The sequence below is a fragment of the Vulpes lagopus genome, chromosome 5 (assembly GCF_018345385.1).
Source record: "Vulpes lagopus strain Blue_001 chromosome 5, ASM1834538v1, whole genome shotgun sequence".
In the NCBI taxonomy this organism is placed as follows: domain Eukaryota; kingdom Metazoa; phylum Chordata; class Mammalia; order Carnivora; family Canidae; genus Vulpes; species Vulpes lagopus.
In genome coordinates this window covers 70,932,207-70,958,192 of record NC_054828.1, presented here as the reverse complement: position 1 = coordinate 70,958,192, position 25,986 = coordinate 70,932,207, and the positions used below count along the sequence as shown (strand labels likewise).

General features: G+C 44.1%; 1 protein-coding gene and 1 pseudogene across 1 annotated transcript in view; both read right to left on the bottom strand.

Moving 5' to 3' along the window:
• CTTNBP2NL (CTTNBP2 N-terminal like) overlaps nt 1-11,645 on the bottom strand; it is a 52,939-nt gene extending 41,294 nt beyond the window's left edge. The window contains exon 1 of the mRNA XM_041756480.1: nt 11,572-11,645. The gene's annotated coding sequence lies outside the window, so the exon portion shown is untranslated. The remainder of the gene's footprint in view (nt 1-11,571) is intronic.
• Nucleotides 11,646-14,468: 2,823 nt separating this feature from the next.
• LOC121491989 lies at nt 14,469-14,847 on the bottom strand (annotated as a pseudogene).
• Between the last annotated feature and the right edge of the window lie 11,139 nt (nt 14,848-25,986).

Here is a 25,986-nt window from a genome sequence, read left to right as displayed (position 1 = left end):
TTTTAATGACAAGATCATTTCAACCAGATGCTCAGCTCATTCCTTCCATTTGAATGTCTCCAAGATGCAACTTTCCTTAGAGTTTAGAGGCAGACATGTCTGTTTAAGGAACGCTACAGTCTGTAAATGTGAAATAAAAACCACTCATGGACAAGATGTCTGGATATACTATCATATACTGCGGTACAGCTAACTGTAGCTATACTAAGCTTTTAAGTTTTCTCAACTTAAAAATAAATATAAATATATATAAGAAAAAATATAAATTATACATATTTTAATACCCTGGAAAAATCAGCCTATCTATGGGATATGGATGTAACTTATTTTTAGGTTATCAATAAATGATTTCAAACATTAGTTTGACCAGCGCACCATTAGGTCTATTCACATGCTACTTCTTATCAAGTCAGGGCCAAAAGTAAAGAGCATGTGTCTTCTACACAAACTTTTATGTGCCAACAGTTATAAGGGTTATGGCTATCAAGAAGGGCACCCTCACCCCCCACTTAACCTCCTAAATGGCAGTGCTGATTTTGCCAAGGAGGTATGTTGCTGTGGCTTGGGTTCTGCTCATTTTATTCTGACTTTTCCCCTTCTCTGGATAATATCCAAACTCCATTCATTTTGGTTCTGGTGGTTCCTTTTCATTCTTGAGGAAGGAAGCTTTTGCCTTGGAATGCTGAATTAATTCTACAAGACAGCAGGCGTTGTTGCTTTTTTTTTTTTTTTTTTTACCCACAGAGAGACTGGTTGGTAGAAAAAGAAACACCCCAGTTTCTATAGCTATGTAAGCAGCAGGGCAGGGCAGGGCAGGGTGGAGTCCAAGTAGGATGTTTGTCTATCTAGTATCTGGGTGTGTGTGTCTTTATGTGGAATTGTAGGCTTGATTTCTAAATAGTGGGTAGTATGGGGCATGAAAGAGGGAAAACACATTTTTGGATGAGTTTTAGATATTTCTGGACACAGAAACACTTCAAAAAATCTACACAGATCTGGTATTTGTTTTGTTTTGTTTTGAAGTCAACTTGGCTAGAATAAAAAAACTAATCAGTTGTTTTACCCAGAAAATCATGCTTGCAAAACCAGATAAAAATCACTTCTTTAATATGTATGTACTCAGACATCAAACTTAATTTTAATATTAGCAATAATATACAAAGTAAATTTGTTCCAATTATATAAGGATTTTCACATACATATCAGCTAAGCCAAAATATAGGAGGTCAACTAATTCTTAAAATTCAGAGTTAACACTGACATACAAAATGGGTGTTTCTGATAGCTTTCCACTAGATAATGTACTTCCTTAAAAACCCAGAATATGTGAAACTTAAAAAATGAAATAAACATGTCACACTTATAAATACTAAATCTAAATACGGACAAAAATGCACTGCTATTTTTTTTTTTTTGCATTTAAAAAAAAATGCATCCAAAGCAACCTACTATCTAGGGGTGGAAGGCCTTGACACAGTACCTTGACTATCTCAAAAAGATTTAAGTTTCCCCACCCTCTGGCACTTCTAGTTTTTCAGAAGGGTTATTTATGCATTTGGGGGTAAGAGAGTGACAACATTCCAAATTATACTTCATATTCCACTTTTGGAACTTTATGGTTAGGTGAGAGAAGAAAAACATGCCAAAATACTATCAGAAAATGATTTTCTGACCAAGAAAGCAGATCTTTTGTACATGTACTAAAGAGAGCTGTTTTTGCTATTATTATTTACAAATGTTCTAAAACCAGGTATAAAAACAAGTATGTTTTATTGAATTCTACAATACTAAACAATATAAGCTTTACTACATATGTTAAATCAATCTTTCAGTTGAAAATAAAAGATATTATTAGACTATTTGGATTCTTATGTGTCTATGTGTTATAATTAAGTGTCTGGACTAGGTGCCTGGGTGGCTCACTCATTTAAGCTCTCTTTATTTCAGCTCAGGTTATGATTTCAGGGTCGTAAGATCAAGCCCCGCTGAGTGTGGAGCCTGCTTAACATTCTCCCTCTCCCTCTGCCCCTCACCCCTGTGAGCACTCTCTCTCTTTGGAAAAAAAAAAAAAGTGTTTGGACTAAATTGGGTACCTGCCCCCATTCATATATTGAAGTCTTGATCCCCAGTACCTCAAAATGTGATGCATTTGGAGACAGGGTCTCTAAAGAGGTAATTAAGTTAAAATGTGGTTATTAGAGTGGGCCCTAATCTAATCTGTCTGATATCCTTGACAGAGGAGAAAATTGGGACACAAATATGCCACAGGGAAAGTGTGAAGACACAGAGGGAAGATGGTCAATTAGGAGACAGAAGGAGAGGCCTCAGAAGAAACCAATCCTGCGGACATGCTGATTTCTAGCCTCCAGGATTGTGAGAAAATAAATTTTTGTTGTTTAAGCTACCTGGTCTGTTGGTACCTCATTATGGCAACCCTAGCAAATGAATACACCATGCTAACCATTTATTGATTTTAAAGACTATTACAGGGAAAAAAAAAAGACAATTAGAGCAACTAGATCTAAGCCTTCCCTTACCAGGAGAGTGCTCTAACATTTCTCAGAATGCCTTGCTTTGTCTTACTGCTATCAGTTTTGGTTTTTTGAGCCATAGGATAGATAGTATTTTATATAAAACAGAATGGTTTTGAAACAGTTTCAGAGATTATAAATTTCAGGATCCTGAAATGTAGTAATAATGCACTTGGAAAGAAATTGCCACAGTGCTAAGGGATCGAGATGCTTATGTACCCAATACTGTCAATACAGACTTTGAAGTAGGCCATAAGAAACCAGTTCTGTAATGAAGCTAATTAAGCGCAACATTTAAAATACTTCCAGTATTCTATTCAAACATACTCTATTCACAGCAGATTCTAGGATACCAGATTTCCTGGATTTATGTTTGGTAAAGAAATGAATAATGAAAAAAGTAAAATAAATGAATAATGATATCATTGAGCCTATCAATGTTAATTACCAGGACCCCAGAGCTGTATAGCATAGTTTTCTAAGAAGAACTCAAGCAGGACTAGTAATAACAAAAAAGATAAACATTTATTGAGCTAAATAAAAACAAAACAGAAATGATAAACATTAATGTGTTCCAGGCGGTGTTCCAAGTATTTGACATGAATTAACTCAATCCTCACAACATCCTCAGATGACAGATGCTACAGCCACCATCATGTCCCCATCTTACAGATTAGAAAAGTAAGGCACAGGGGCTAACTGGCTCAAAATCTCAGATCTATTATGTGGCAGAAATGAGGATTTGAACCTAAGTAATTCCAGCAGCTTCCTTAATACCCACTGCTACTTGGTAACCAATATTCACATCTGATTTTCTTATTTTATCAGCTTTAGGAACTGTGTGATAGAAAAGCCTCTGCGGGGCAGCCCGGTGGCTCAGTGGTTTAGTGCTGCCTTCAGCCTAGGGCGTGATCCTGGAGACCCAGAATCGAGTTCCACGTCTGGCTCCCTGCATGGAGCCTGCTTCTCCCTCTGCCTTGTCTCTGCCTCTCTGTGTGTGTGTCTCTCATGAATAAATAAATACAATCTTAAAAAAAAAAAAAGAAAAACCTCAGCTAAAACGTGATTCACAAAGCTGGAAGGGACCTCAGAAATAATCTAATTCAGCACTCTTCATTTTACAGATGAAAACTGAGGCCAGGGTTGTTCAGTGAATTCCTGAAGATTGCAGTTAAATAGTAAAACTAGGTCTAACATATATCTTTTGAAGATCCAGTCTAATCCACTTTCTGGGACACCATGATGGATATCAGATTTTTGTTTTGTTTAGCTCTGTTCTAAGACTCATGCATCTCTGGTGTACCTCTTCCTGTGTGTGAATGTCCGACTCTTTCTCTCACTATTGTATATGTCTGTTTCTCTCATTCTCTCTCTCATTTGTTGCCAAAAAGATTTATATGTGTATTGAGGAAAAGAAGGAAGTGGCCTCATGCCATTAACAAACATTGAAACATCACTCCCCCAAAATGAGGACATTTAGCACAACGCTATTAAAAACAGGTCTGTCTACCTGGGTATCTGTTTACACCCTTTCAAGTGTTCTCATCTGAGACAAGACCAAACCAGAAGAACTACATTAGTTAAGCTACTAGAATCTATGTTAATGAAAATGAATAACAGATTTCATATTAATATTTTTCATTTAAAAATGTCTCTTAACATTAGAAAAATACCATAAGTATGAACCATTAAGTATATTTATCAGATGACTTTATTTAGTTTAAATGAAATTATAACATGATTTCCTTGACATATGCATCTGTCTGTATCATCTATCTGTCCATCACTCCCTTGAACTTTTGTTTTTCTGAAATAATGCCACCATGAGTTGCAAAATTCCACAACAAAGAAAAAAAAATAACATCTAGGTTGATTTTCTTTCCAGTAAAATGATTCGTGGGCCACAATTCTAGGAACAGCCTGAAATACAAAACTCCTTCAAATGTCAACATAGAAGGAAGTCATTGACTCCATCAGGATTCCAAACTGGGAAGAAATAGAAAGTACAGTATGGAGGATGAACCATAAAACAGTCGAAGTATCTGCATTGTAGCTATGCCCATAACCTGACCCTGCCTGAACTGCAAAAAACTCCACAACAAATATAATAACTGATAGTGGTGTTTTACTTTTTAAATTCTCTCTCTCTTTTTTTTTTTTTTAAAGAGAGATTGTGTGCACTGTGCTCATACACACGCACACAAGTGGTGGGGGTTGTGGGAGGAGGGAGAGAGAGAATCTTAAGCAGGCTCCATGCTCATGTGGAGCCCACTTCGGGGCCCAATGTGGGGCTTGATCTCAGGACAGAGATCAAAGTGATGATCTCTTCATCACCTACTCTAACAGGATACCTAACAATTAAAACGAGTGACAGGGATCCCTGGGTGGCGCAGTGGTTTGGCGCCTGCCTTTGGCCCAGGGCGCGATCCTGGAGACCCGGGATCGAATCCCACGTCGGGCTCCCGGTGCATAGAGCCTGCTTCTCCCTCTGTCTGTGTCTCTGCCTCTCTCTCTCTCTCTCTGTGACTATCATAAAAAAATAAAAATAAAAAAAAAGATTTTATTTATTTATTCATGAGACACACACACACAGAGGCATAGACACAGGCAGAAGCAGGCTCCATGCAGGGAGTGCAACGCAGGACTGATCCCAGGTCTCTAGGATCACACCCTGGGCCGAAGGTGGCGCTAAACCGCTGAGCCACCAGGGCTGCCCAATCACCTTCTGTTTACGTATCTGTCCTCTAAGACTTTGCTTTCCTAGACAAATCCTCTGTGTCACTCAACTTGATTAAACTTAGCACCCAGGGATGCCTGGGTGGCTCAGTGGTTGAGCGTCTGCCTTCGGCTCAGGGCATGATCCCGGGGTCCTGGGATGGAGTCCCACATCAGGCTCCCTGCAGGGAGCCTGCTTCTCCCTCTGCCTGTGTCTCTGCCTCTCTCTGTGTGTCCCTCATGAATAAATAAATAAAAATCTAAAAAAAAAAAAAAACCCCAAAACAACAACAACAACAACAACAAAAAACAAATTTAGCACCCAGCAGTGTGGTTCAAAGGGGGTATTCAAAAGATGCTGGTTCGAAAGAAATGTACAGTATAAAACCATGAATTGTGGCTAAAAAGACTGAACTTTATTTTTTAGGAAATGAGAAGCCACTAAACACTTTTAACCAGGTGAATATCACAACAAAAGCACAGCTTTAGGAGAGAGCTGATTTGACTAAAGAGAAATTAGAAGCAGAAAGAGTAGTTAGCAGAAATCTTTAACAGCGTAGGTATGAGGCAAAAATGTGTGAATGAGGATGGTGACAATCAGGATGGAAGAGAAATGATAGATACGGAAGACTGTGCAGAATTCACAGTAACCTGGCACTGGTTCAGTTCCACGAAGCAAGAGGGGAAGTAATCCCAGATCGGCTGAACTTTTAGACTGATGGACTAGAATGATGACGTCATTAACAGAAACAGGGATGTTAGAAAAGGAACTGGTTTTAGGGGGAAAATGGTTACTAATGTGAGACATGCTGAATGAGAAGTCATCAGACTCCCAAGAACGAATGTGTTAAGAGTCAGTCAGTGTGGGGAAGGCTAAAGGTTCAGAAGTTAGAGAAGACTTTGGGGGTGGAGCCTTTTAAGAAAATTTCTTCTGTGCCTTCAACTTAATAAGGGACAATTGGAAGGAGCCAATACAGGGGACTAGATCTGATTGTTTTCTGTGCCTAAAACGATCAAGTCACTTAAGAACCAGATTGGTTCTGTCTTTACTCCTGTACCACACGCTCCAACAGAAAGGACTAGTTAGCAGCAACTGAGAGATGGGGCACCCCCTTTGCCAGCATACTGTCCTAAAACAAAGCTAGTGCTTCTCTCTTTTTCCTGGAATTTACCTGTCACTTACCCTTCATTCTTTTCTTCTTTGTAACTTACAGTTCTTATCTCTTGTTAAAACAGTTCATCCCTGCTCACTTCTCCATGCTTTACTCCTTCTGTCCTGCGCTAAGGCAGACCCACAGAACTCTCCAGCCTCACCTGCCCCAGCAGCCTCCTCTGTACCAAGGACCCAAGCAGATGCTCTAAGGCTGGGGGTCAGAAGTTTTTTTTTGTCTGTAAACCCCATCATCCTGTGCTCTCCTATTTTCTTTTCTAGTTTCTCTTGACCTCAGTAACAATTAAGGATAACATTCTTTGTGGCTCCAGAAGTCAGAAAGGCTTCATTTAGCAGCAAAGGATACATTTAGATGGGAAACTCTGGCTTTGGACCTGAAATACACTTTGGAAATACTTGGCAAGGGAGGAACCGTATTACTGCATTCTTTACTTCAATGCCTGCTTGTATGCCTCTTTTCCTCAACCCACACAACACTATCCTTGACTCCCCTCACCTTCACTCTTAACTCCCGTCTATCGCTTCTTCTCACCTGTTCCCATCAATGCTTACTTCGGGGGCTCTTGGGGGAGTTGTCTTCAAAGGGCAAAACCTACTTTTGATCAAAAGGACCACTGAAAATCCTTAAATCTAACAGAAGGCATAACCCTATACATTCATCCCAGTGTCCATAAACCATTTACATGACACTGACAATGCAGGTACTTAAGATGTTGGAGTCTGGAGTGTAGCAACTAAGTCAAGGAAGACGGCAAATGGTTGAATCCTTTGCCTTTCTCTTTCTTGGGCCAAAAAATTTAAGAAAGATAATTTGCATGACAAAATTAAGAAACACACACTTTACGAGGCAGACACGTATGTATACTCGCCTAAAAAAAAATCCCTGTATCAAATGTCTGAGATCATGCATATACAGCTTTGTTTCCTTCAACTTAGGAATCTTAGCCATATGTGGAAATATTTAAGACCAACCAAACAATAACTAAAATCATGTACTGATTCTTCACCTTGGCTAAAATGCTAAAGGAATAAAAGAATATTTCATACCAAATTCTGTAACTCACATGCAAAGTCAAATAGTGACAGCAATAATACCTGCCAATACTGTGTGCTTCCTACTTGCCAGGGACATTGCTCTGTGATTTATGTATACATTGCTTCAGGTATACCTTAAAAAAAAAAACACTCTAAAAATTACCTCTATGTCACAGCAAAGGAAAATGGGATATGGTGAGAGAGCAAACTCTGCCCTTGCCTGGGTCACACAGTAAAAGCGCAGCAGAACTGGGGATTCAAACCCAGGTTTGCCTTTAGAGTTTCTGTCAATTCCCATGCTCTATAGCCTCAAAATAAATAAGCTGTTTTCTCACTGAAATGCTTTGAACTAAAACTTAGAAGATGTGATTTTTAGTTATTACAGTAAACATGCAGGAAATAGGAAAAAATGGCCTTCAGGAACAGGCTGACAAACCATTCCTAGGGTCAACCACCACAAATTGGGCAAATTTCCTCTAGAAATAAATCTCTGTTTTGCATATCATGCCACTAACACCAGTTCGATGGCAACCCCCCCCCTTTTTTAAGATTTTATTTATTTATTCATGATAGACATAGAGAGAGAGAGAGGCAGAGATACAGGCAGAGGGAGAAGAAGGCTCTCTGCCGGGAGCCTGATGTGGGACTGGATCCCGGGACTCCAGGATCATGTCCTGGGCCAAAGGCAGGTGCTAAACTGCCTTTGACAAAGGCAGGCGCTAAACCGCTGAGCCACCCAGAGATCCCCAATGGCAACCCCCTTGAAACACAGTTCTGCTACACTCAGAAAAGCCAAGAATTCCAGTCCTGTTCTGCCAATTAACCGGTAGCACTGCAAACCTGATTCTGTCAAGACGCAAATCCATTATAGACTGAGTGCAATGTGCCCGCCATAATCAGTCTGAAATGATTCCATTCAGGGGTCTGATACTATCTGTGTCCCTCTCTATTCATGTATTTAGTGCTAGTTCAGAAAAGCACAAAATCAACTAAAAATCCACTTAAAAAAAATTCCAAGATAGATCAGTAACTTGTCAAAATCAAACACTCAGAAACCATTCTTAAAAACCAGCAATCAGGGATCCCTGGGTGGCGCAGTGGTTTAGCGCCTGCCTTTGGCCCAGGGCGCGATCCTGGAGACCCGGGATCGAGTCCCACGTCGGGCTCCCGGTGCATGGAGCCTGCTTCTCCCTCTGCCTGTGTCTCTGCCTCTCTCTCTCTCACTGTGTGCCTATCATAAATAAAAATAAAATAAAAATAAAAATAAAAACCAGCAATCAGTTCCTGGTGTGCTCTCTTAAATTCACCTCGTGCCACTCAGGGTCAGGTTCTTAGAAAAATAAAACCCTATAATGACTAGCAGTGATTACATTAATAAGTCCGCTTCAAATTTCATTACAGCAAAATTATATATAAAAACATCAGATATTTTCTTTTTTTTTTTATAAATTTTTAATTTTTATTTATTTATGATAGTCACAGAGAGAGAGAGAGGCAGAGACACAGGCGGAGGGAGAAGCAGGCTCCATGCACCGGGAGCCCGACGTGGGACTCGATCCCGGGTCTCCAGGATCGCGCCCTGGGCCAAAGGCAGGCGCCAAACCGCTGCGCCACCCAGGGATCCCATCAGATATTTTCTTATCGGAAACTCAATATTTTGGAGTCATTTAAGATGCTGGAGTTTCTTAAGACATCAGATAGGGAAAATACAGTTAAATCAAGGCAAAAAAGAAACGGAGTGTTTATACTAAGTTGTGCCATATCTTATTAGTAATTTATCTTTCTAGTCTCCCCTAGGGTGACAGCTTCAAACTAAGTTCAACAAACACTTGTTAAGTCAAACTATGTCCCAGGCATTGGGAAATACACAATGATTTATAAAAACTTACTACTACTTGCTCTTCACGAATTTATAACTTAGTGACATAGATTAGGCATATACATAAAAGTCTTCTGTGTTCAATGCTTTTCTTCATGTAATATGACCAAACAGTTGTTGAAAAAGTCAGAGGAAAGATTTCCAAGATCCGAACGTGTATCAGACAGGTCTTACTTATTGTACCAAATAATTAAGGAGCATTATTTGCTTTTTCCTCTCTGCTCATTAAGGCTCTGGCAATCACCACTGCTTTGGTTTCCTTAGTCTCGTACCTCAGTTTATTTTCTGTTTTCTGCTCATATAATAAGATATATCTTTTTGGGATTTCCTGTTCTGCTTTTAGTTTTTTTTTTTTTTTCCTGCCTCTATTGCTGGGGGCCCATGTATTACCCTCCTATTGCAGTAAGTTTTGTGCTTGCTGGGGAGACCTACCACACAGTTTTTTCTTTGTGCTTTTTTATTGGAGATCTGGAAACAATCACTGAACAGATTTGTGAGTCCTAAGCGTGGCTCTGAAAACTTCGAAGCTAACTATTCAAAAATAATAAACTTCAGGAAGTCTACCTTCAGAAAAATCTAATCATGAAGGTAAAAGACAGCCATTATAACTGTTCACTGTGATTCCAACTCCTTGCATCTCACTGCTATTAGCTTGGCTACAGGTAGCAGTAGTAAGATGGGCTTCAGATTGAAAGCATATGAAACGATGTTAAAAAATATGGCAAAATTTAATACATAGAAATGCTACTGATAGGTGATTACTGGTGACTCAATGTTATTAACATTAGGCCAAAATCACCAATATTTTGCACCTGCTGAAATGAAGGTCAACTTGACAAAGCCTTTATGAGCACAATACAAAGGTACAGAGACACTTCTTGGTCTGAGCACAGGTATGTGAACAGCTGGAGCTGCCCTTGCTTTTATCTATCCTGATCTCTGACACTTAAAACTTGCTCTTACTTTTCATCCCCTAAATTTTGGTAGGCCATACTGGCCTTGTAAGAACAATCAACAACATCAAGTATGCTTCAGTTTCCCCTGGAGAGAAAAACCCAACATAAAAAGGGAGCTAGAGAGTAACCAAAGGCCACAGGACCAGATTAATCATAAACCCAGATGGCTGAACCTGAATTTGCTTCAAACACTCCCTGCCTTTTGTTTCAACAGAACTATGTCTTCAAGGTTAACTGCAGTCTCCCTGAGCAAGGGACCAGCCCACTCTAGACTGGGAGACCTTCACTCCTAATCTAATGCTCTTTCTTTACTTATCCACACTGTTGTATTTGAAAACATATTATTTGCTGACGGTCAAACAATATACACTGCATTGTACCCACGGAAGGCCAATTCTGCAGAGATCCAACACACCCACCTATCTGTGAAACATAAACGGATGGTTTTTCAAGTTCCCGGGGCAGAAATAGGATAGAAAGCAAAAATGAGACGCAAAAACAACAACAAAAAACCTTGAAAGTTGGGAGAGTGAAGGGAAGGTACAAAAGGTGTAGGAGGAGAGCGGAGTTACTATTCCTCCTTCCTCCAGACTCTAAAATATAGTCCCGAAGCAGGTGAGCTCTCGACCTCCGCCACTCCCCCTCCCCCGCCCAGGGGAACCCAGGTTCCGAGGAGCTTGGGGGTGGGGGTGGGGGCGGGGATCGGGGGGGGGGGGGAAGCCTAAGTATCAGAGAATGGGGGATGGGAAGAAGTGAAGGGAGGGAAGGCCGCTGCTTCTGTGGAGCTGGCTGTCTAGGTCGGGTCTTGATTTCTGCCTCGCCCATCTCCTTTTGGGAAAAACACTGATTTTATCTTACGGGTGAAACTACCTCTGACCCCACTCCAGCGAGCAGGGACAAGTGTGGGGCGGGACGTGTGGCCACCCGGGATACAGAATGGGGGTGGGGGCAGCAGCCTAGAGAAAGGGAACCTGTGCGCCCTCCCCAAGGCTGAGACTCGGGGCAAGCACGGTCCTTAAGCGAGGGGTGTCGGGAGGGAAGAGCCTCCTGCAGAGCTGGGGCTGACGGGGGACAATAAGCCGCTGCGAGGACCCTGTCGGAGGATGAGGAGCCGCCTCCTCGGGGAATACCGGGAGGCGGAGGAGACGGCCCCGCCCCCTCAGGGGATGGGCTCACGCGGCGGTTGGGACGCGGCTGGGAGGACGCCGGTGGCGCTACCCTTGCTTTTCTCTGGAGAACCCGGCCCCCCAGCCCCCGCCAGCCCCCAGCGCTGGCTGCTCCTACCTTTCCCCGGCGCCCCGGACTCTGCTCCCCGCCGCCTCCGCCACCCGTCCGCATCCACAGCAGCCCGGGGCCCCGCCCCTCGCCCGCCCGGCGGGCGCGCTGGCAGCCGCCAGAGCCAATCGCCGCCTCGCTTCTGCGGCCGCGGGCCCAATCCGCGCCGGCCGGGGGCGGGGCCTCTCGCGGTCCGCCCGGCTCCTCCCGGGGCCCCAGGATCCCTTTTGTTTGGGGAGAGCCGGGCTGGGATCGGGCTCCGTCACTTCCTGGAGGAAGCGCCCTCCCCCGGCCGCGGCTCGCGGCTCGCGGCTCGCGGCTCGCGGCTCGCGGCTCGCGGCTCGCGGCTCGGGGTCTGCGACTTCCCGGCGGCGAGGTGGCGAGTGTCTCTACCTCACCCTTCCCGGCCCGGAAAGCCTAGGAATGGCGGGCTTTGGGCGCATTCACGTTTCCTTTCATCTGAAATGTTGTGACGTGAAATGCCCTTTGGTGTCTGCTTAAGAGCCGGTGTTTGAGAACCTGGTAACGTGGCTTTGCTGCTGTCTCTTTCGCTTGGACGCGCTTGTGGGTGCGGCGCTAGAAGCGAGAGCGCCAAGGGATCCGCCCGGCGACGCCTCCCACCCACCCCTGCTCTCTTCCCTTTACGTCTGGGAGGGAAATACCAGCCCTGGAGCCCGGGCGCGGGGACTCCGGGTAGCACCGGGGAGCGCAAGACCCAGTCCGACCTACCTTCCAGGGAGAAGTCGAATCGTTGCAAATTAGTCTGTCAAGGTTTTCCGTGCTATGCGTGTCCGTGCTATGACGGGATGTTTTTGTGTCCTTGGCCCCTTTATACCGCGGGGCAATGGCGTTTGCGGTGAAGCCGGAGCAAAGGGCAGTGCGGAGGAGGCAAGGAATGTGTGTCCCTTCTTGTGAACGCGGGAATGCAGGTCTTGCTGTTAGCGGCAGGCCCTCCCAGGATCAAACTGTCCGGAGAGCAAGAGGATGCATCCCTAGTTGTATCTCCATCTGAGGTTAGGGCTTCTGGATTCCTTTTCCATAGACTGCACTCCAGTTCACAGATCGATTTAGCTGGTTAAAATAATAACAACCGCATTATTTTAAGTACTTATGTACAATTGAATATAATGTGTAATAACGTATTGCTTTTAATGCCTTATCCCGAATCATAACAATTATTACTAAGCAAGGTAGTGTTAGGGGCACAGTACTGATCTAGAAAGACATGTCATCACCGTACCTGGTACTTCCATATGATATCTTATTTAATCTTCACTATTACATGATAAATCTAACCTGTAAGACAGACATCATCCTGCCCATTTTACAGATGAGAAGATAGAAAAGAAATCTAATGAGGTCACAGAGCTAGTAGATGGTAAAGAAAGAACTTCCAACAAGGGTGTATGACTCTAGGGGCACCTGGGTGGCTCTGGTTGAGCATCTGCCTCTGACTTGGGTCATGATTCTGGGGTCTTGGGATGGAGTCCCGTGTTGGGCTCCCTGCAGGGAGCCTGCCTCTCTCTGTGTCTCTCATGAATGAATAAATAAAATCTTTAAAAAAAAAAAAAAGGATGTATGACTCTAAACCTGTGCCATGTTCTGCCCTGTGCCATATTCTGCTTCCTGCACATTGACTCTCACAAGGAGGACTGGTCCAGAGATTGGGCCTGGATGAGAATAAAACCAGCATCAGAACCAGAAAAAGTCCCCATGTTTGCCTGCTGTTGATTGTAGACCTGAGAGAGTCATCCCTATTTAAGGACAGCAAGACTGTACTCAAGTGCTCAGCAGCAGCCCAAGGTGCTTTTGAAGTCATGAAATAGGAAATTCAGAACTGAAAGACATCACTCCCTGTGTTCAGGAGACTGGACAATCTGCAAGGCAGGATGAAGGCTAGGCACATAATAGGTGCTTGATGAATACTGACTTGACTTGAAACAAAATGTCTGAAATGGTTAAAAACCCAGAGTGTGGGATGCTAGAATAGATCCACAGGTTTGAAAAATCCCATTTCCTCCTCCTCCCTTTTGCCCTGCCTCTATATTTGCAATGAGGAAGTGTCTCATTGCCTGACAAAGAGACAGACATGAGAGAACAGGCTATTTTCTGCTGGCTTCTGAGTCACCCTAAGAGTTGTTCTAGTGAATCAGCTCCCCCCTCCTCCCCCTCCTTTCCTTTGTAGCTATTAGCCCACCACCACCCATTCTACTCCCAGGCTGACTGGTAGGGCAGTGCTCTGTGGTTTACTTCCTTTGCGGCAACCAGCAGCTCTCCCTGACTCCCTGGCTCCCTCTGCCCATTCTTGAGTGAGTGTGGGAGGACCTAGCAAAGATGACATCATCCCTGTCTGGGAGGAATCAGAGTCCTAAGGGTGCTCAGATTGCTTTCCTTTTAATTCATCACCTCTGGAGGTAGTCAACAGGCAGGGGTGACCATTACGCTTCAGTGTGAGAGAGTTCCAAAATTTTGTGAGTCTAATACAGAAAATGTGTAAAAAAATTTAGAGTCTGGTACAAAGGTATACACAGTAGAAAGTGGGCTCATGATGATGTCTTTTTTTGGGGGGGGTGGGGGACACATGCCTTTTATTGGTCCAAGGAGCATAACTAGTTCATAGGCTTGGGCAGAGCTCCCCTATCTGTATGGCTCCCATCTCCCTCTCCTGGGAGTTTGTGACTCACCCCCAGGGAGAAAAGTGTTCTGGACAGGGGTGGCAGACAGAGCCAGGATAAAAAATACAGAACTGGGGTCTGAAAGGGTATCCTGGTGAAGTAGAAAACACAGGGTTATGAGATCATCCAAATAAAAAGTCCACCCTGGCGGAAGAGAAGTTTCTCCACATGGGCCCCCCACCTGCCCTTGCCAGGAATGGGAGGGGGCAGGAAGCTTCGGCTGGAGATTTCCTACTGTGCCCTTCGTGCCATCAGCATCTCCCGGATGGATGTTGTCCTCAGCTTCCTTCACACTCCGCTCCAGGTAGGATTTTTTCTGTTCTAGTTCTTCAATTTTTTCTTCTGCTATTTTCTGTTTCTCTAACAGCTCTAACAGCTGACTGTGAATTACCTCCTTGGACTGAAGAATAAACATTCTTCCTACACCTTCATACATGTTAGTCTCATCTACCAAAGTCATAATCTCTCTGTAAGATGTGCGCGTTTTCGTTCTGTTTAGCTGTTCAATCTGTATGTCTGCAAGCTTCACCTTCTGTTGAGCGTCGTCAATAACTGTGGCTTGAAGTTCTGTGAAGTCCTTCTTCAACTCCAGATCCACGGGAGCCGCCATCTTGGTTCCAATGATAATGTCTTAAATTTGTGTAACATTTGTATATTTATTACTTTATCAACTCACCAGTAAATACTTACTAAATGCCTACTGTGTTTCAGGCAACAACCTCATAAGAAGTGATAAAGATTATAGATTGTGTCCATTTTTCTCCAGATAGGTAAATTTCTTAGGCAGGTGTTCCATACACATTTATTTGTTGGTTTGGGGAGATAACGATGGAGTAGAGTAGAAGAGCTAGACTAGAAGTGTAAAAAAAAAAAAAGAAAAAGAAAAAATTAGAGCTCTGTTGGAGTTCGCCCTCCACAAACCATATGAGTTTCCTAGGGCTGCCGCAAATTACCACAAACTAGATGGCTTAAAACAACAGAAACTTATTCTCTTTCATTCTAGAGCTTAGAAGTCTGAAATCCAGGTGTTGACAGGTTAGTTCCTTGGGGGAGGGAGCTGTGAGGCGGGATTGATTGCTTGCTTCCCTCCTAGCTATCCTTGGCATTCCTTGGCTTGTAGCTGCATCACCCCAGGCTCTGCCTCTGTCTTCATGGCCTCTAACCCAGGTGTCTTGTGTCCTCTTCTCTTCCTATAAAGATATGTAAGGATAACAGTCATATTGGATTCAGAGCTCACCCTAATCTAGTATGACCTTGTCTTAACTCATGACATCAGCCAAAGCCTTGTTTCCAAACAAGTTCACATGCTGAGATTCCAGGTGGACATGAATTTTAGAAAGGAGGGAACACCATTCAAACCAGTATGCAAACCTATTTCACAAAGTAACATTCACAGGGCACCTGGGTGGCTCAGTGGTTGAGCGTCTGCCTTTGGCTCAGGGCCTGATCCCAGGGTCCTGGAGATCAAGTCCCGCATCAGGCTCTGCTTGGGGAGCCCACTTATCCCTCTCCCTCTGCCTGTGTCTCTGCCTCTCTCTGTGTGTCTCTTATGAATAAATAAATAAAATCTTAAAAAAAAAAAAAAAGGGCACTTACCTGAACCTTTGTTTCCCCATTTGTAAAATGGAATCATAGCTTCCTGACAACACAACCGAGGGGGTGTGACTATCCAACAGAGACGATGGCCCCAGAGGAAAGTATCTGGGTCCTTAGTATCAAGTGCCTGGGAGATCTTGCCCAAGCTCCTGCTCCTCTCTGGGCCCCAGCTCCCCAGCCCCAGCTAACACGGGGGGCGGAGGGGGGGGTGGCGGGGAGGGCTGAGCCTCTGGGGCTCGGTAAGACCTCTTCCCGCTGTGCCCCCTGGGCCTTGCTGAGACGCTGGGGGGCTAGATGTAGACGCTGGAGTGACTGGCAAAGGCGGCTGGTCCTCCCCACGTCGCTCGTGCCCTCCCCGGCCCTCGGGGCTCCTCGGCGGGGGACCCGGCGGGGGAAGTCTGGGAGCCAAGGACAGCTCTGTAGGCCGGTGCCGAGCTGAGGCGGGAGGAGCCGCGCGGTTTCTCCCACCATCGGTCTCCACGAAAGCCTCTGGGACGACCCTGAAGCGACCTCTCCGTTGGGTGGGCCCGGGGCGCCCAGGAGCGCGGGGGGCGCGGGGGCGCGGGGGCGCGGGGGGCGCGGGGCACTTGGAGGGCTGGGGGCGGGGCGCGCACTGGTTCCCGGGCCGAGTCCTCCCTCTAGCGCCCAGAGGCCGCTCCTGCAGCCGCCGCTCCTGGGAAGGCTGCTCACCAGACGGTGCTCCCTTTACGGAGGTGCGCCGAGCCAGCAAGCAGGTGTGGGTGTCCAGGGACCACCTTCAGGGGCAGATGCTAAATACTGGGGCCAGCTTGGCCGTGAGGGAGCAGGAACACTCCGGGCCTGGGTTGGGTAGGGGAAGGTTGAGAAGGAAAGGGGAAGCAATGGAACATCGAGGGCGCACCTGCTATCCGGCCCTGTGCCCCGTGCTTTACCTGTATTACGTGTGTAATCCCTGTGATCTCTACGTGTGTAATCCTTGCGATCTCTACCCATATCATGCTTTACACATATAATCCTTGTGATCAGCCTAAGAGGTAATTACTAGGACTTCTAGCTTTCAGATACCGACGCAAGTGCAGAGGTTAAAACAACAATGATGCTAACAACATCGGCTAATTGCTTAGCGCCGACTTCACAGCAGGCGCGTTATTTCTTTTAATTCTCACCACAAACCTTTAAAATAGTTATTGTAATCTCCATTTTACTCAGGAGGTCAATGAGATGTAGGTAGTTTAAGAAAGGGATCACTGAAAAGGGAAAACAGAGAAGCTTGACTAAGGTCAGAGAGTGATGTCCTCCTGACTCCCATCCCATGGTTTCTTTTGCACCAACTGCCTCAGGGACCCCGCAGGTGGAGGGAGTGGGATGGAGCCCCCGGAGTCTGTGCGACTCACTGTTCTTTTCCATTCACGGGGCTGCCTGGTGGCCCTTCCCCAGGACCAGGAAACTAAGGCCATGTTGGTTTTCTGGATCTCCAAACGGGAGATAGGACAGCAGTGAAAAAGCCGAAGCCCAAGTCTACAGGTTCCTGGGAGAATGTGTCACAGGGCAGCATCCTGGGAATCTCACTACAATATCCTGCTAGGGGGCGATGGGGAGAGCACCCAGAGGGCCCTGAGTCCTGTTTCCCTCATCATCTGTGGAGCATCCTAGCTGCACACTCCTCTGAGGTTGGTGGGCCGGGATGACGGATGCAAAGCTCAGAGAGGGGCAAAAGAGATAGCAGATGGGGAGCAGTCTAGCCCAGATACAAAATTCCTGAAAGTAGATGAAATAAGCCATGAAATTCCAAAATCACCAGCCAAGATCCCAAGGATTGGGGTCATTTTTAACTCGCCCCCTCCTTCCCAAAGCATGGATTAGTCACAGGTCTCTGGAAGACTACTCCTTGCCCATTTGAATGAGTCTCAAATTTGCCTTTTCATTCTAACCTTTGGAATTATTAAATTATTATTGAGAGATGGATACCAGATGATGAGTTGATGTTATGTTTATATTTCCAAATATAAATTTCATAGAGGCAAACAGATGGGAAAGGATTTCAGTTAGCTACTTTTTTGTGTGTGTATAAATGGACTTATTTCATTAAAAGTTAACTCTTTCCATCTCTTCCAACCTCTCCCCTTTCTGTCTCTCTTCCTGTCCCTCCTCTGTCACCCCTCTGTCCCAGGGGCCTTCTTTCCCCAGAGTCTAGAGCCAGACCCCCTCCTGGGCAGAGCAACTTTGCCAGAATGGCTGACAGGGACCAAAGGTGGGTCTTCTTTCTCTTTCCCCTTTATTCCCCCTTCTTCCCTACACATGGCCTGACATTAAGCAGAAAGTAATTTCTGTGCTACAGCTGGAGACAGAGTCTCAGCTCAGCTGAGCTGCCCTATGGTTGCCATCTGATGAGAGCCAGTTACACCCTTCTCCTGGCCTGTTTTTTCAGCTGAGGCACCACACAGTGGGTTGAATGGGTCCTTGTTGCTCATGAATGGGAGACATTTTTGTAGGGAAATAATGACCCAGTAACAGCCGTACCATCATTTCTAGGCAATTTCATGGTAAGTGGCCCTTTGGAGTAGGCTGGTGCTAGAAGCTACCATGCCCTCGTTTCCTGCTTCATGGCTCCTGCTGGTTCCCTGCAGGGTCCAGTCAGCTCTGAACAAAGTGACCAGAGGGCCCAAGTTGAACAAAATCTGTGCATTTCTCATCCCATTTTCTTTCCACCACCTTGGCTTATTTTTATGCTCCTTTTCTTTGTAAAATAACCTTTGTCTGCTTATTATCATTACCACAAGGAATAACACACAGTTCAGGACCTTGGTTGCCCATAGTCTTGGGGGGAGGTGGACTTGTGTGCCTTGTTGATCCAGGTCTCCTCCAAATAACATCATTCAACCCACTGTCTTATGTCACAGTCGGGATTCCTCCAGATGTAAGGGACAGAGACTCCATCTAAACTGGCCAAAGCAAAGATACTCATCATCGCACTGAGAGCATCTAGGACCTGGCTGTCTTCAGAGAAGACTTGATCTGGCTTCTCAAAAATGTTCCTAGGACCAGGTTTCTCTTTCTGTAACTTTCAACTCTACTTCTGTGTTGGTTCTGTTTTCAGACATGCTTCCTTCCTCAGTTGGCAGTAAGCACAGTAGCTCCAGCTTCATACCCAGCCATACTCACCCCCCTCTCTCCAGAAATCTGAGAGAAATCCCACTCTGTTCTCTGGGCTTTACTTGGACCTTATGTTTATCCCTGAACCAATCATTGTGGTCAGGGGGAGGAGTTGCTTTGATTGGCTGGATCTGGGTTATATGCTCTATCTGGATTAAGTGTGAGGGGAAAAGCTATAACTTCAAATGAAAATTCATTCATTAGCAAAAAAAAAAAGGGGGGGGGATGGGAAGCAAAAAGTGAGCGCTTACTACATGTTTGAGGAGTTGTCTCATATTTGCTCTTGGGTCAATTTGAGCTGCAGCCTACTTCTCTAACCTTGCCCCAGCTCTTGACCTGGACCTTCTTTGCTGCTGGTCATTGTCAGAAACTCTAGGATGGCTGGTCTTTGTCCTTTGTTGCCCAAAGCTCTATTGAGTAAAGACTTTTTGTGTGTAGCAGCTTTTCACTGAGGATTTGGGGACTGGGGGATGGTATGTGCAGTGTTATAAAAAGCTTTCAGAGATTGCAGATTCTCAGATTTGAGGGTGTATCAGAATAACCTGGAAGTCTTGTTAAATCAGAGATTGCCGGACCCCACTTCCAGAGTGTAAACAAAAATATGTTGAGTTCCTGTGTGTTAGGCACTGAGGCTACAGTGGTGGCCTGCTCCAAAATTTCTCTAGCTTTGCAGTGCAGAGCAATTTGATTCCTTGTTGCCCAAACTTTTCTCATCTCAGTTCTATCCAGGGGGCCCTCACTCTTCATTGCCAGAGAAGCCCAGGAAGTCACTTTCCTCAACAAAAGAATCAATTTGTACTCTCTGGTGGAGGTCAACTGATGCAAACTGCAGCCAGCTTCTGTGATAATATTTTATTTATTTGCCTGTGGCATTGGCAAACAGGAATGTTGGGAAGTACGGTGCTGGAGGTATTCATTAGGCATAGCTTCAGAAGCACGGGAAAGGGAGTAGCATCTACTAGGAAGGGCTGTCCAACTCCAGTCTAAGCATAGCGGAAAGAGAGTGACTTTACCTCCAGACCTATTAGCTGTGGGACCTGAGAGCATCACTCATCTACCGTGAGTTTCCAATCCCTTATCCACAAAATTGAGAGAATAATACTGTGTTTACTATAGGATTATAGTGAAGATGAAATGAGACCCTAGAAGATTTATTTATACCTTTTTCTCTCTACCACCAATCTGTCCCCAAGTCCTGTCAGTTTTACCTCCTGAATGCCTCAAATCCTTTTATGTCTACTTCTACCATCACCTCCACTGTGGTTCTGTCCAATTTCCTGTCTCTCCATGACAATAGCTGTCTTCTAAGTCATCTTCCAGCATTCATTTCTGGCCCCTCCAGTCCATTCTCTATAGCAGGCTGAGTAGATTTTAAGATATGCCCCCAGACAACTGGTGACAAAGATCAAATATCTACTTGAACAAACTTTAGTCAGGCTACCCTGAACCCTCTCCCTCCCTCCCAGGCTTGCTGGGCCTGCATGACCAGTTTTAACAATAATCCTGTTGCGTCAGTTTAGGATAATATCATGCAAGATATCTAATCCTGTTCTTCATCCCCTTTCTTTGATGTAAAGGTTCCTTGGTCTACCTTTAGCAAGAATCCTGTTAAGTCATATTAGCAAGAATCCCCCTATCCTCAATGTGTCCTTTTAGAAATTTTCCTTCCACTGACTCTGCTTGTTGGCTACAAATCTCCATTTGTCCATTTGAATTTGGAGTTGAACCTGATCTTTCTCCCCTATTGCTCCAGCCATCACACTCATGGCAATAGTTCTGAATAAAATCTTCCTTGCTGTTTCAACAAGTGTCAGGATAATTTTTTCTTTAATGCTGGCTGCTTTTAGACTCTGTTCCTTGGAGTCTTTGCTGATATTCTTCTGTTTTCTTGGGCTGCTCTCTCTCCCCTCTCTCTAAAGCCTGCACATCCCTCAGATCTCACCTTCCTTGTCACTTTCTCAGGAGACTTTCCTCAACCCAGTAGAATGCATAGGTTCCAGTATATTGCCTTCTTAGCATAGGTTATGATTTGTAATTATGTGTCTGTGTAATTATGTTGATTAACGTGGCTCTGCATAACCCTTTTGTATGCTCCTTGAGGGTAGAGAGATCGTGTCTGTTTTGCTCATGATTCTTATCTCTAGCCCTTTAACACAGTACCTGGCACATAGTAGGTGTTCCATAAATGTTTGTTATTGAAAGAATGAATGAAAGAATACAAGAAAGTGCACAGTATAAAAAAGGTGCTCTATAAATCATTTTTCCTAGTCTCCAGCCGTGGTGATAATTGTGAGCACTGTTTTGGGAGACAGAACCTTCAGTGGCCTATTTCAATCTACTGCAAGCCTTCCTGGGGGAAACCCTGGGTCATACCCTTGGAGGTGCCAGGGAAGTTGAAAGAGTTTAGGTGGCCCTCCTGAAAACTCCCCTTATGATTCACTGGAACAGTGCCTGGGACCTGGTGAACTCAGATAAATGATCTTGGAATTGACCCACCTACTGACCTGTTCTGGTAGTTCCCAGAATACTGATAATCCCCTTGGGACAAATGGTCTTTTGGATGGGTGTTCATGGAGCTGGCACTAGTTCTCATTCTGCCCTGGTGGCTGCTGGCCTACCAAAAGATGCCCTGTTGGGGATAAAATTCATGAGGGGCTTTACTAGGTGCCTAGTACTATAAAACAGGGAAATGACAATATAAACTCAGAAAGATTTCCTAACTATTTCTATTACTGCTATCTGTTTTCCTGTAGTATTTCTTGGTAGAACCGGGGGCAGGGGTAGCAGGGAGGGAGAAGATACAGTAAGAAAACAGGGAACTAGGTGTCTGTTCCAGGACCTGAGCCCACTTCCACCTCCTTCCATTTTCTCCCTTCCCTTAGTGTCAAGCTTTTGGAGACTACTTCCTGGCCCCCATCCTTGCCTTCCACCCTCTCCTCATCTCTTTGTGCTTTTATCCCTGCCTGTACTGTGCAACTGCTCTCCTAAGGTTTCCAATGACCGTCTTATTCATGAATCATGCAGATGTGTCTGGGCCCTAACTTGTGCTCCCTAAAGATTTGAACACTGTTCTCCTTTTCTTCCTCTTTTTCTTGGTAGCTATGATGGTACCTTGCTCTTTTGGTTGGTCTCTTGCCTCTCCTCATTCTGTTCTTTTTACTTGTATCTATGTTTCTCCCAGACAAAAACTCTTTGCCTGCTTCATGGTTGTATACAGTCTGTGACATAGTGTCTGCATGCAGTAGGCATGAATATTTGTTAAATGAAAGAACAAGTGATTTCCTAAAGCTTTGTCATAACTAGACTACCAAAGAGATTAAGAATAAGAACACTGAAGACTGCCTCAGTTCAAATCCTGGCTCAGACATTGACTATCTGTGTGACCTTGTCCAAGCTACTTAACCTCTCTATGCCCTGATTTCATTACAGTATTTAAAAACTGTTTCTTGCCTCATAGGATTGCTTTGAAAGTTAAGTAAGTTAATGTTCATATACCTGACATAAAGCAGGTGAGTAAATGCCATATAAACAGAATAACTTATTCTACTCTTGTTTTTTCTTTTTAAGATTTATTTATTTATTTATTTATTTATTTATTTATTTATTTATTAGAGACACAGAGAGAGGCAGAGATATAGGTAGAGGGAGAAGCAGGCTCCCCATGGGGAGGCTGATGCAGGACTTGATCTCAGGGCCCCAGGATCACGCCCTGAGTTGAAGGCGGATGCTCAACCACTGAGCCACTCAGGCGTCCCACTTATTCTACTTTATGACCAAAGATAGATAATCAGTCCGTCAAGCATCTAAGTCTTGATTTCATCTTGGGTTGTGATCTCAGGATCATGAGATTAAGCTCTGTGTCTCATTCCACACACAGTGTGGAGTCTGCTTGAGATTCTTTCCCTCTACCCTTCCCTTACTCTCTATCTCAAAAAAAAAAAAAAAATTACATCAAGGGAAGAGATGTAAAAGCCTGTCCTTGGCAAACAGGGACATATGGTCACCATACATATAAGGACTCATTAAGTAAATAGGTAATCTTTACATCTTTGTTGATTTTGTTATTCCTGTTCATTGTTTTTAGAGCAAGAGAGGAGCAGAGGGAGAGGAAAAGAGAGAATCTTAAGTGAGCTCCATGCCCAGCATGGAGCCCCATGCAGGGCATGGCCTCACGATCTTGAGATCATGACCTGAACCAAAATCAAGAGTCAGACACTTAACCAACTGAGCCACCCAGGTGCCCCTTTCTTGTTCATTTTCTTCTAGTTTAACAATAAAGTCTTCCAACCATAAAAGCCTATGTGCTTATCTTTAGGGACGACAGAGAAAAAGGAAGCATAGGGGAGGCTGTGTCATAAGGGATAGAGTTGGTAGGGCAGCATCAAAGAAATGAATTGGGCTGTGGGTGGGTGTAGGAAAAATGGGGAGTCTTCCCATATCCCCCTGAAGCAGTGGGCTTGACAGATGGAAGGTGCATGTGGTTTTCTTATAGGTGGTATGATTTCCAGGGGTCCAGCCTTCCCTGGATCCTTGTCCGTGGGAAGTATGTGTGAGCACAGCCTCTGCGGATCCTCCTTGACATGCAGTTGCTGTCTGCTCATGAAATTTGCTGTTTTCTCTCAAATTGTTTCAGAAACATGTGGTTCCATTTGCTTCCCCAACAGGGAGTGTTTTTTCATTACCTTAAAGTAGTTGTTTTTATGAACTGGGATAAATACCTGGTGGGCAGGAGTTTTATCTCATGGTCATTCCAATTTGAATTCCATTATTTCTCTTGCTTACCTGGGGAGGGGAAAAATATACTTTCTAAACACAGTTTTCCTTTTTCTGATTTCCCAGACAGATGCGCCATTGGATAATAGCACCTCTACAGCTGGTTGCATCTGCCTAGAATACCAATGGCAGGAGGTTCTGGTGGTGACCAGGGGTGCTCCAGGGGTGGGAGAAGCATCATTCCTTATCGTGAAATACTGAAGCCTGTCAGTCTGGGAAGGTGCCATTCAGAGATGTGTACCATCTCCTTGCTCATGCCCTTTTCTTCTGGGGTGGGAGCAGAGGTGGTAGTGGGGAGAAGGAAAAGATAAGAGAATGAACTAAAATTTAGCAGTACTTCCTATGTGCCAGGCAGTGGTATCCTTTTTTATTTAAGTCTCAGAATAACCTTAGCATATAGATATTTGTCTTTCTAGTTCATAGATAAGAAAGGTAGGATTCAAAGAGTAAAAATAATGCACTAAAGATATATCAGTGGTAGACAGCAATTTGAATCTGCTTCTATATGATTCCAAACCCCATGTCTTTTATATTATGTCTCTGAAGTCCTGAGAGGGGTGAGAATTTGCTCAGTATCACACAGCCAGCCTATGAGCAGGTTATGTCTTTCTAGCCTCCCAAAGCGAGGGAGAAGCAGGGCCAGACAAAACATGTTGGTTATATTCTTAATTAACATAGGAGAGGGAAGGAGATTTGAAGAAGTTTTTGTCGTGATTCCATCTTTTGTTCATTCAAAAGAACAAAATATATACATATACACAATGCTTACTAAGTGTGAGGCACAGAATAACAACTTATATGAAGAATGTAGTAGAAAAGCCAGACTTGACATTATGTGCAGGAATTGAGCTCAGTTTTGGATGTGTTGAATTTAAGATAAGGTTTTTCATTAGGCCTTTATATATATCTGTCTGGGGAAAATGTGGAAGGAATGTAGATATCAGGGGTGCCTGGGTGATTCAGTTGGTTGTGTTCAATTCATGATTTCAGCTCATGTCATGATCTTGGGGTCATGAGATCAAGCCCCGCTGTTGGCTGTGCACTCTGTGTAGAGTCTGTTTGAGATTCTCTCTCTCTCCATCTCTGCTTCTCCCTCCACTCTCTTTCTCTAAAAAAAAGAAAAGAAAAAAGAAATTTAGATTTGAGATTGATCGTCAAATAGTTGGTGGTTATACCATTAGCAATGAGTGAAATAATTCAGGTTATATGAAAGAGAAGAACATTAAGAATGGAATATCAGGTAATCCCCTATGTTTCAAAGGGCAAACAAAATGAAGAGTCTATAGTATAGAGAAGGTTAGGAAGGACTGTCCAGGCATATAGACAGAGAAGTGGGAAAGAGTGATGAATTTAGTTAGATTTTTTCCCACTTCTTATTTAAAAATCAACCTATTGTGGTGTAATTTACATACAACTGGCACACCCATTTTGAGTGTATAGTTTTTAGACAGATGCCATCATCAGATGTTACCACCTCAGCAGCCGGCAGGCAGTTATGGTTAAGTTTTGACAAATATATAAAATACATACAAATATACACAGTCTAGATATAGAACATTTCCATCGTATGAAAGTTCCCTTATGCCCCTCCCCTGTTATACCCATGCACTGCCTGCTCTAAGCCACCACTGACCTTGTTTCTAACCCCATAGATTAGTTTTACTTATTCTAGAATTTCATATCAATGAAATTGCCCAGTACATAGTCTTTCGTATTTTGCTTTGTCAATGTCATTGCATGGTTCAGTAGCTTGTTCCTTTTTATTTCTTGGTAAAATTTCACTGAATGAATATACCACAAGTAGTTTATTCACTCATCTGTTGATGGACATATGTGCTATTTCTAGTTTAAGACTATTATGAATGGAGCTTCTGTGAACATTTTGTGTATATGTTTTTTTTCATTTTTCTTGGTAAATTTCTAGGAGTGGAATTGGTTGGTCAAATATTAAGTGTATATTTAAGAGAAACTGCCTAACCTCTTTCCAAAGTGGTTATATCATTTTACACTCTCATCAGTAATATATGAGTTTTCCAGATACTCTATATTCTCACCATACTTGATATAATTACCATTTTAAAATTTCAGTCTTGGGATCCCTGGGTGGCGCAGCGGTTTGGCACCTGCCTTTGGCCCAGGGCGCGATCCTGGAGACCCGGGATCGAATCCCACGTCGGGCTCCTGGTGCATGGAGCCTGCTTCTTCCTCTGCCTATGTCTCTGCCTCTCTCTCTCTCTCTGTGACTACC